Below are 12357 nucleotides of genomic sequence, written 5' to 3' on the forward strand. Positions count from 1 at the left end.
ATACTCCGTAAGCCACCTGACGGTGTGTAGTGGAGGGTACTCTGAGTATGGAGGGTACTCTGAGTACCTCTATCGGTTCTTTCATCTATTCCAGTCTCGTATTGTTCGTGGAAAGAAAGATTCGCGGTATGCCTCTGTGTGGGCTCTAATCTCTCTGTTTTTATCCTCATGGTCTCTTTGAGATATACGTAGGAGGGAGCAATATACTGCTTGACTCCTCAGTGAAGGTATGTAGCCCGTACCGAGCTACTGAGCGTCTCTCCTGCAAAGTCTTCTACTGGAGTTTATCTATCATCTCCATAACTTTTTCACGACTACCAAATGATCCTGTAACGAAGCACGCTGCTCTCCGTTGGATCTTCTCTATCTCTTCTATCAACCCTATCTGGTACGGATCCCACACTGCTGATCAACATTCCAGCAGTGGGCGAACAAGTGTACTGTAACCTACTTCCTTTGTTTTCGCATTGCATTTCCTTAGGATTCTTCCAATGAATCTCAGTCTGGCATCTGCTTTACCGACGATCAACTTTATATGATCATTCCATTTTAAATCACTCCTAATGCCTACAACCAGATAATTTATGGAATTAAGTGCTTCCAGTTTCTGACCAGCTATATTGTAGCTAAATGATAAGGATCTTTCTTCCTATGTATTCACAGCAAATTGCACCCGTCTACATTGAGATTCAATTGCCATTCCCTGTTGTTGTTGTGGTGGTCTTCAGTCCTGAGACTGGTTTGATGCAGCTCGCCATGCTAGTCTATCCTGTGCAAGCTTCTTCATCTCCCAGTACTTACTGCAACCTACATCCGTCTGAATCTGCTTAGTGTATTGATCTCTTGGTCTCCCTCTACGATTTTTACCCTCCACGCTGCCCTCCAATGCTAAATTTGTGATCCCTTGATGCCTCAAAACATGTCCTACCAACCGATCCCTTCTTCTAGTCAAGAAGATTCCCTGTACCATGCGTCAATTCGTTGCAGATCCTCCTGCATTTCAGTACTATTTTCCATTGTTACAACCTCTCGATATACTACACATTATACTATACTCGATATCGGAATTTTCTCAGAATCAGCAAATGTTTAGAAACATCAATAGAACAGATTGGTGCTTTGCAAAGGAATTTAAAATTGAATATCAACAAAAGTAAAATGAAAATGTAATCAACTCAAATCTGGTATTGATTAGTGAGTTCGATTAATAAATGAGACTTTAGAAGTATGTGAGACTTACAATTTCAGCAGCCAAAAACTGACACTGGCAAAAGTGAATAGGATGTAATATGCACATTGACAACGGCAAGCAGAAAGTTCCTCAAAGAAACTAATTTGAAAACAGTAAATACAGGGTTTACATAAAGTCCGGGAACACTTTCAATTATTTATTGCAAAAGAACCAAACATTGTACAGATGTCATATATATGTCATTTGGAAGCGAAACCTTGAAAGTTTTTCATTTTTCTTTCATGTATACCGCTACAGCGTAGTTCGGTAATCTTCCGATTGTCAGCGCTAGTCGCAAACATGGCGAGTTCAGGTGTGGATCTACAGAAGGGTACATTTGTTTCATGAAATGGCCTCCCTGATCACCAGATATGGTGTACGTATCGCCTCTACCACGTGATGTAGCAGAGCTCTCGGAGAGAAAAATTCGTTTACCGTAATGACATCTGGCGGGTCACTCATTGTTCGCGTATCGAATGCTTGTAAAAAAAAAAAAAAAAAAAAAAAAAAGAATAAGTCCAGTTTTTCTCTTCAAAATGCAATTTCTATGACATCTGTACAATGTTTAGTTATTGTGCAATAAACTATCGAAAGTGTTCCTGGACTATATGTACACCCTGTATAAATATGTAACGAATAGTTTTCTGAAGGTATTTTTTAGAGTGTACGTTTCTATGTAAGTGTAAAATCGAACAGTAAGCAGACCATACAGAATAATAAACGGGTTTTCATAATGAGGGGCTACAGAAGAAGGTTGAAATCAGATAGATAGCCTGGTTAACTAGTGAAATGGTAGTGAATCAGACTGGGAAAAAAAATTAAAATGCACAACTTCGCTAGAAGAAAATGTCTGTTGATATGTTGTACACTGAAGCATTAAGGAATCCTCGGTTTGATGATGGACGAAAGTGACTATGTGTGGAGGGGAAGGGGGACCAGGAATAAACTGTAGATAGACGAAGGATTTACGGTTGGAAATGAATGTACTTTGTAGTTATGCAGAAGTGGAGGGGGTTGGACATAATATACTGTCACAGAAAGCTGCAAAGATACATCAAATCATTCTTTGCCCTGAGTGCAACAACTGTGAGGTATCGTATCAGTTAATAGACAAGGAAAATAAGTTTCAAACACTCTCATCGCTGGCAATGATTCCTTTCAAGAACTGAAAAGCAGCTGTGGAACGAATTAGAATGAAGGAATCTTGGTGGAAAATATTTGGTACCGTCATTACAATCTTCAATAGAACGTTTAAGATAAGATTTTATCGAAATTATAGAATGTAAAAGTGGTCAACTTATAGCTGATTACGGAGTATTGAGACCGTCGCCCTTAGTTGTAATCACAGAACTTCAATATTGAGATGGCTACTTATAATAATACTTCTCCAAATAATTTCAGCATCTAGATCCCTCAATAAAATATTTTTATTTATTACCAGGTTTCGGCATCTGCCGTCATCAGATCTCTGTCAATATGGACACTAAACCATGATCCGCAAGTCCAAAGTTTCTGTTATAATCCTCAACAGATAAGAACGGACTTCCATGCAGCAAGTGTGCATAACTTCGTATGAGGTAAAAGCTTCACCAGAAATAGATATGAAAATTCAATTAATACTCACTGTGGTATAAATGAGTGACAGAAACTGCAATTAAATGATTTGCATTGTTTTCAAATTTAGTACGAAAAGGATATGAATCACTTGGCCTTCAAGATATGAGTGGACATAAGTAGAGAATTTCAGTTGTCATACCGATACGAATATGGATAAAAGACTACGATCAAAACATAGAACGATATAAACTGTAGGAGATAGCGACGAAATTAAATGTACGAAATTAAATGTGTAATACTTAAGACTGAAAACAGGACACGATAACACAATCAGTTCCGGGCATACGAGAAACACCATGACTCCGAACTTTAGTACCGCCTTGCACCTAATGAACAGCTCTTGACTGGAAACCTTCACAAGTGTACCACGCGAGGTTAATAAACAGTGACCTTCCGATACAAGTACGACACACAAATTTGACTGCAACACCTTGTTTATTAGCAACGACTTGGAGTAATTTAAACGTTCTCACATGAACTGACGGTTGCCAGTGTCGCCGGAGATCTGCGTCTGCGCTACGCGCCACTCCAAGAACTAAGTGCGTTTCAAATCATATCCACAAGCATAGCTCAGCAAGGAGCTAGCTGTCTGACTGGTTGAGATATGCAGAAGTTACCAATGAAAACATACGCTTCTGCCGCAGTATCTCCAAGTGAGACAAATCGGAGGACCTACACTGCATATTGCCCGCAGCTCGTGGTCGTGCGGTAGCGTTCTCGCTTCCCACGCCCGGGTTCCCGGGTTCGATTCCCGGCGGGGTCAGGGATTTTCTCTGCCTCGTGATGGCTGGGTGTTGTGTGCTGTCCTTAGGTTAGTTAGGTTTAAGTAGTTCTAAGTTCTAGGGGACTTATGACCACAGCAGTTGAGTCCCATAGTGCTCAGAGCCATTTGAACCATTACACTGCATATTAATACTGGTTACAGAACGTTATCGGAAAGACTCGTGTTAGCAAAGACTATTTCAAGAGTTATTCAAAGCAAAATTATTGAGCAAATACAATTGTTGTTTAATACGTGACTTTCAGTTGGTGAAAACTGAGCAATACATACATCAGCTCCAGAAAACGCCTCTTACAAAAATAATAATGCAATGGAGGTGGCAGATTTATTTTACACTCAAAGTCGAATACGGGCTCTCTAAATTTAACGCGTATCGTTCTACGAGAGTATCTTCATTTTCCAATGTCCGCAGCCTACACATATCGTTACAAAAAAGTGTAGTTAAATCTAAATGACCCAGTGTTTTGCGCACATTTATTTCCGTCTTTTTCATTTGCATCTCCTTGTGTTGACCGTGTTCGCAGTTAACATTTTTGGATGTGAGGTCCGCCAGTTATGCAAAACACCGTTTTTCTCAGTACCCAAACATGTTTCGGCACCACTGTGCCATCATCAGTGGGTTTTCGTTTTTATTTATTTTGCAATGTGAACATTTTCGTTAAATGATTATAAAATTATGTGCATTTTTAGTTCAAACAACAGAGTGTTTCTTTTTGTAAATACCTTTACATTTGGTGTGCATGATTTTTCTGGATCATTTTTGTGTTACTTACTACAGGTAGCTTGTCATCTGCAACCAAACGATGTTGATGAGAAAGTTTTTTGATGGGACTTAACCTATCTTCCAGAATGTAATTTAGTTTTTCGCTATGTTTTGGCGCCTAGTTTTGTATTTACTTACGGTTTTGTGTGGCAAGCCCTTCGATTCTCCGCATCATGCTGAGATATTGTGACGCATAAGTAACTATAAAAAGTATTTTCCACAAATAACGTAGTAAAACACTTTGCACTACTCCAGAACACATTGTAATTGTGGTTTTTTCTGTGTTCCAGCCCAGTCAGTGTTCATTTGTTCACCAGGGAGTTCGACGCCAAATTGGAATTTTGTTTGCATTTTATCTTTGTGTGTGTGTGTGTGTGTGTGTGTGTGTGTGTGTGTGTGTGTGTGTGTGTGTGTTTATGAGCGCGGCTGTGTGTTGTGTTTCCTGTGCGCTTCTTAGCTGTGTGTGTTGTCTTTTATATGGTATTCCTTTTATGTGTACATGGGGCGTCTTTCCAGATTTTAGTGTATCTGTTTTTCGTGTGTGTATGTGTGTGTGTGTGTGTGTGTGTGTGTGTGTGTGTGTGTGTGTGTGTGCGTGCGAGGGTGCGCGTGTGTGTAGACTTTATCTGTTTGTGCTGTTTTATTTGTAACGTTCCTTTAATGTGGCAAATAATGTGCCCTTGCAGAGTGTAGTGTATTCGTTTAAGACCTGTTTTCCTTCTGCTATTGCCTTCTGTATATGGAAGTTTTCCTTATGGTCAGTTTGCTGTATAGGCTGTGGGTGGGTTTAGTATTTTTAAGTCTGTTTCTATTGTGGTTGGGTGGTGATTCTTGGCTATAAGGTGGTCTGCAAATATGCTGTGTGAACTGTTGCTTTTTAAAGCTCTGGGATGTTCCGAATATCTTGTTTCGAAGTTTCTGCATGTTTGTCGTATGTATACTGACTGGCAAATGTTGCATGTGAGTTCATACATTCCTGATCTATTAAATTTATCCATGGGTGTTTCATGTGTGATCTTTTTCTGTGTTGTGTTCTCTGTCCTGTATCCTATTTGGAGTTCCTGTTTCTTTAATATGTTCCCTATTCGGTGAACAATTTTGTTATTGTAGGTGAGTATGTGGCATTTCGTTTTGTGTGTGTATTGTTGCTCTGTTGTGTGTTGTGTGTGGTCATTGTTTGTGATTTGTGTTGTTCTGTCCTGGGTGAGGATTTGTGTGTGTGTGGTGTGTTCATTTTTGTACTGTTTGCCTATTTTTTATTTAACATGTTTACCATTTGGGTAGTATAACCATTTTCTACAGCTATTTGTTTCATTGTGTTTAGCATGTGTTAAGCATGAAAACTTCGGATTCATGCTCCACAGATTAAACAGAACACCTATGTACCGTTTGGCAGGGGGTGCTTCAAAATGATCGCGTACGTAATCATAATGTTCAATCGTCATATGGCATAATGTAAGATGATGGTTACCATGTGTCATCACAGAAGCAGCCAATTAGAAAGGTTAATATACACCATCTACATCACACTCCGCAATCCACCTAACTATGTTTGCGGATGCTGGTTTGGCTACCACTGAGCGTTCCCATTTCTCTGTTGCACTCGCCTTTGTCGCGTGCGAAGAATGATTGTCGTTAAGCCAATGCATTACCTACAATTTCTGGAATTAGATCACCTTGGCCATTTCTCGATCTGTGTGTGGGATGAAGTGACAGCTTGCCCGACATATCCTGGAATGTGCACTCTTGAAATTTCAGTAACAATCCTCTCTGTGATGCACAGTGCCTCTCTTGTAACGTCAGCCAATGCAGTTTGTTGGGCAACTCTGTAAAGCTCTCGCGACGAGTAAACGACCCCGTGGCGAAACGCATCGTTATCCGTTGATTCTTGCCTATCTATTCTATCGTTACCACCGCGAAGGATCCCAGATTGATGGACAACACTCAAGAATCGGTCGAACAAGCAACTTGTGGCACATTTCCGTAAGAACCTCTCTACGGGCAATATCCAACAAACGTGGTGGTTGGTGAGGGAGTGTAAGACAGAATTTGAAACGTCCCCTTAGAAAAATTAATGAATTACTGTGCTGATAAACGTCTTACGTTATTTGCTTCTCAAACAGCTGAGCAAAACAGAATGTCCTCAGACATTACTCCCTTTACTTATTCTGATCAACACTAAACTGACACACAATATTTTTAGCGCAACGCAATCTGACTTTCAATAATCCCTACAAAAGAATGGCCCTGACTAACATTAAACTATACCTTTCACAAATCACTTACCTCACAAAAATCTTCGTTACTCGAACTACTGCAATACAGCGAGCGCCAATACTGCCAGCTAAATAAAAGATTCAAACTACTGAAGGCACTAACTACTGATAGGCACAGTTAGCAAATGAAAGATTATGATAGAGAACAAACAATGTATTTACCTTAATAGTGTTCAAAAGTCATAATATATATAGCAGTTCATGACATCCATTCTTACAAATGTATTGTTTCTGACGGACACACGTCCAGATCATCCGCTCTCAAAACTCCACCATCTCTCTCCCCACATCCGCCACTCCTGGCGGCTCACCTCCAACTGCGCAACGCTAAGCGCTGTTAACATCCAGCTGCCCAACACTACAATGGAGAGTATTACAACAATGCAAACCAGCCACAGACTGCACACAGCACAGCCACTGATTTTCATACAGAGCGCTACGTGGCGTTACCAACATAAAAACCTAAACACCCTACTTACAAATTAAACTAATTGTTAACTGCTAGCTCTCAAGGTCACAGGCCATGTCAGCTTATCGAATCATATCTGACCTACTTTTCCCCATACCCCCACCCTCAATCTCCCAACCACAGAAATAATGAAATTCTGTATAGAGATGTACATGTTGTTGTTGTGGACTTCAGTCCTGAGACTGGTTTGATGCAGCTCTCCATGCTACTCTATCCTGTGCAAGCTTTTTCATCTCCCAGTACCTACTGCAACCTACATCCTTCTGAATCTGCTTAGTGTATCCATCTCTTGGTCTCCCTCTACGATTTTTACCCTCCACGCTCCCCTCCAGTACTAAATTGGTGATCCGTTGCTGCCTCAGAACATGTCCTACCAACCGATCCCTTCTTCTGGTCAAATTGTGCCACAAACTTCTCTTCTCCCCAATCCTATTCAATACTTCCTCATTAGTTATGTGATCTACCCATCTAATCTTCAGCATTCTTCTGTAATACCACATTTCGAAAGCTTCTATTCTCTTCTTGTCCAAACTATTTATCGTCCATTTTTCTTTTGTTTCCTTTACTGCTTGCTCAATATACAGATTGAACAACATCGCGGAGAGGCTACAACCTTGTCTTACTCCCTTCCCAACCACTGCTTCCCTTTCATGTCCCTCGACCCTTATAACTGCCATCTGGTTTCTGTACAAATTGTAAATAGCCTTTCGCTCCCTGTATTTTACCCCTGCCACCTTTAGAATTTGAAAGAGAGTATTCCAGTAGAGATGTACATATATTGTGACAAATATTTCAAAATTATTGAGGTTTTAGTGACTAATTGTTGATAGTATGCCTGTTAGCTTCTACTTTAGGACCCACTGCTGGCATTTGTTTAAGGGCATTCCCGATTATTCGTCTGTGAACCATGTTAGGTGGTTCGATTGAATGGTTTGTCTTCATAGCATGTCTTTAGTGGTATGGATAAGTCGTGTGAGGCCAGCGAGAGAGAGGGCAGGGGAAGGCTAGGAGGAGAAATGGCTGTGCACAATAACAGTTTTCAAGCGCTACGGCTAGCATTTGGACGGCTTTTGTGAGGCTGCTAGCAGCAGAGGAGCGTGCGTTTGTGGAGGAAGGCACTTGCTCAGACATCGCTGGTTCCGAGGAAGAAGGCGGCCAGTCATGGTAGCCATCTTGTGTAGAATGATGGTGCCTCGCTTTGGGAAATTCTGAAACTTTTGATCATTCAAAACGACGGGATTGGTTTCGGTTTCAACCGATAAAGGATCTTGTTCTTCAGCCTCGTAGAACTACGCTATGAATCTGTTCTTCTAAGAGGGAGAGAAATATTGACAGCGTCGTTAAAGAGCAAGTTGATTTCGTTTGGTGTAAATAAGGCACGAAGAGTAACCTTCTGTACTAGTCGAGAAGGACCTGTTGTTCTGTTAGTCAGGCCTGAGAAATTTGGTACGAGTAGTACAAAAGCACCACCGGTCCAAGGAGCGAATAGATACAGAGTAATTTCAAGTAACGTTTGTCTGTACATTGTACTTTTGAAAACTTTGTCTTTTCTGTTATTCTAACATCTCATTGTGTACGGTTACATAGTACATGGAATTTTTTTCTTGTTTGAGGACCGTGTGTATTGGCACAGTGTAGTAATTACTGGAAACAGTGAAGAGCTCTCAGGTTAATATGTTGGTAACTGTTCCTGGTAGACTGAATTTTATGAATTGGATTTCCTTTGGTTAACTAACTGTACATAATCGGGTGAGAACTTAACCTGATCATTTTCTGCGTGAGCTTTGGTTAAATTCTTTGTCATCAAGTGCTCTCGTAAATGCTTTTGGTAGACTGATTTAAGTTGTACAAATTAATGGTAACTGTCCTCTGGAAAGAAATCTTCTGGTATTGTCTGAGTTTTCTTAATTTAAACTTCAGTGACTGACATGGAACTTAGTTCAATGGAGGTTATTTTCAAATGATGTTTTATTATTGTTGTTTGGATTTTTTTCGGTGCTGTATTTGCATTGGCTCTTATAAGGCGACATTAGAAAACAAAACAAGAGGATTCCACAGTAAGATGGAACTGATTAACTAACGATTGTTGGATCTTAAATAAAAGGAGGGACGAACACTTGCTGTTAGCAAAATAAATGTGATGTTAGGGCACGGTGTTGACTATGCAGCCAATGTATAAAAATGTTCTTGGACAACAGATAAATTAATTAACTATTGTAATAAGAATATTCACTTTTAGTGTACAATCAGTCCGCTCCTCTTCCCCACTAAATCTGTGTCTCTTATTTTTAGTCTGTACGAGTGGAATGTACACCTCCAAATGAAATAACTTAAGGCACCAGAAGGCTAAATGACCCTTCGTAATTGAAAAACTCGCGCCCTCAAGTAACACCTCATACTGTGAAGGAAAATTTGAGAGCTTCACCGGCTCGCTGGCCGGGGTGGCCGAGCGGATTTAGGCGCTACAGTCTGGAACCGCGCGACTGCTACGGTGGCAGGTTGGAATCCTGCCTCGCGCATGGATGTGTGTGATGTCTTTAGGCTAGTTAGGTTTAAGTAGTTCTAAGTTACAGGGGACTGATGACGTCAGAAGTTAAGTCCCATAGTGCTCAGAGCCATTTGAACCATTTAGCTTCACCGTCTAATGCTGGTGACGTACTGCAGACGAGCTGGCGACTGGAGATTATATGTACCTGCAATGCGTCTCAGTGCTCTTTATGGGTCTTTATCTCGCTCGTTACCTACAGTGGTCGGTTCCTCCAGCACGGAAGTCCAGAATCCGTTTACGCTGAAGCTTTCTTCTTTCTTCTTGAAGTGAATTTCTAGTTCGTGGACAACTACGGATTCGCTGTACAAGCGGCGTGGTAGCTAGTTCCCACAGTGAGAACTTGCATATCCGCTAATTTTATTATGTGGTCGGTCTCACACAGCTGTTCTGTTTATGCTCGGTGACCCTGCTGTTGGCGGAACGTTTACTCATTCCTACATATACTCCCCACATGAACAGTGTATGTCCTACATGCACGATCTTTCGAATAAGCCCCTTCGTACTTTGCCCACCTCAGATGCTTTCATCTTCTCAGTCGATTTGTAAACAATGTTTACACCATGGTTAGGCAATATGCGGCAGATTATGTCCATCAGCCTGTGTAAGTATAGCAGATACTGTGTACCTGGGCTTTTCTTCTTTCTTGGAGTCACTTCGACGGATGTTAGGTGTCGTGACAGTTTATACGCAATTGTTGGAATATAGATCGTCAGAGAACATTCGAGGTGTTCCATATCGAGTGTTAGATGGTACGACTCACACATTCGTCTTGCGCGCATTACGAGCGTCTTAATCATTTCTGTTTTCTGGCTCGGTTGATTATTTGAATGTGCAGGTGTCTGTCCCTGTGTGCTGGTTTTCCTTACATGCTGTGTGCCTTGTTTTCACCATTCCTCAGAGCCAGCATATCTAGAAGCGGTAGTCGTTGGTCATTTTCTACATCCACGTAAATTATTTGCTAGCACAGAGGCCGTTCAGATGTCTTAGAAAGTCACCGACCTATTCCTCATCAAGGCCCCAAGCGATGAAACTGTTACTCACACACCTGTACCACAGCGAAGGTTCACAAGATACCAAGTGTAACGACTCCCTTTCGAAATAATTCATAAATACATTGGTAACCAGTGCACTGAGCTCCATATCCATGGCGACACCCTCCAGGTCTTCGTATTAATAAGCATTCCACATTACGTAGCCAGTGACAAGACATGCATGAATGAGAGAAGTGATGTCCTGCAGTAACATGGAACCGGTATGTTCTCTGAGAATCAATGAGTGGTACTTCCGTAAACAACGAGATATCAAATACGACCACTATATCGCTACGTCCGAAATTTAATTTTCAGTTTCTAAGTGTAATTGCCAATTTATACACTGGAGAACCAATAGTGCTTTCCATCAGCCTTAATGGTACTTCATCTTTACGGATTTGTGGTAATCTATATAGCCGAGGTGGTAGGGTTCTGTGTTACGCAGGTCCCTTTGTACATTTGCCGAGAGCGAAGACACCTTGTTTAAGCGATTCGTATTCCATGTGATTCGTTGTGTCGGATCTGCGCCTAGCTTTTGGTATCTCGTTGAATCGAGCACGTTACGTGGCTTCTGTTCATTATCTTTTGTCTTCATTGCAGCGCTCACATTTCCTCGTCGGCCGGCAGTACCAACGCACTCTTGTCGACGTAAAGGGTCTTTGTAGTTTGTTACTTATTTCAAGTCGGAAACTGTTCAATTTCCTCGACAAAGTACCACGATTTCATCAATATTGAAATTTAGGTATTGTGTAATACGGAAATATCACTACCACAGTATCTGAGGGCGGCCTCTGTTGTTCTGGTTTCAGGCTCTGCGAAGTGCGCTAGTAGCAACAGTTGATACGAAGTTGACATTTTCATATTACGTACACGGTAAGTTTATTATCTGTATGAAGAGAACAAATATCCGTTTTATGTTAACCCAACATGGTGCTCAAAATAAGAGCAGATCGCCAAAGAACAACAAGCACACAAACTCATCAGGATATCCAGACCTATCTTTTTTCCCGCACTTGCCTGCGACAGCTGGTAACACGGCGAAAAATAAAGCAAATGCTGAAGGTCTTATTACATACGAAACGAAACTGTATGCACCTGCTGAGGAGACCAGTAACCCTTGTATTGGGTTGGATTATAAAAGTAAACGTCTTTTTCTCATAATATTTCCCTAATACGGAAACATCTCTGTGCGAACAGGTACTGTTATTATCTTCAGCACTGCAGTTTTTACTAATATGATGTGACCAAGATATTGACATCTATAATCCAAACATGTAACACGATGAAAATTTGGTGTGGTTCTATCTTTTAGATACCTACCATATGTGTTCCAATAATTTTATTTAGGAAGAATCTTTGAAAATGCACCACTGATATAAACGTGTTTCACTCTAATAGTATATCTACGCTCACTCTAGTACACACTGACTGTCCTTGTACCGTGATGACATCAGTATGGCATATGGCAGGAAATTTAAAAGTTAAAGACAGTGGATGGCGATAAATTTAAAGATCAGACATGGCGATTGCGGTAAATTTAAAAATTGTGAGATGGGACTGGCGGGAAATATCTTTCACCCTTTTACAGAGTGGTCTATGGGGATAATTTTTACACTGAGTGATAGATCAATGGCTTTTTGT

The sequence above is a fragment of the Schistocerca piceifrons genome, chromosome 5, assembly GCF_021461385.2.
Source record: "Schistocerca piceifrons isolate TAMUIC-IGC-003096 chromosome 5, iqSchPice1.1, whole genome shotgun sequence".
NCBI classification, from domain to species: Eukaryota; Metazoa; Arthropoda; class Insecta; order Orthoptera; family Acrididae; genus Schistocerca; species Schistocerca piceifrons.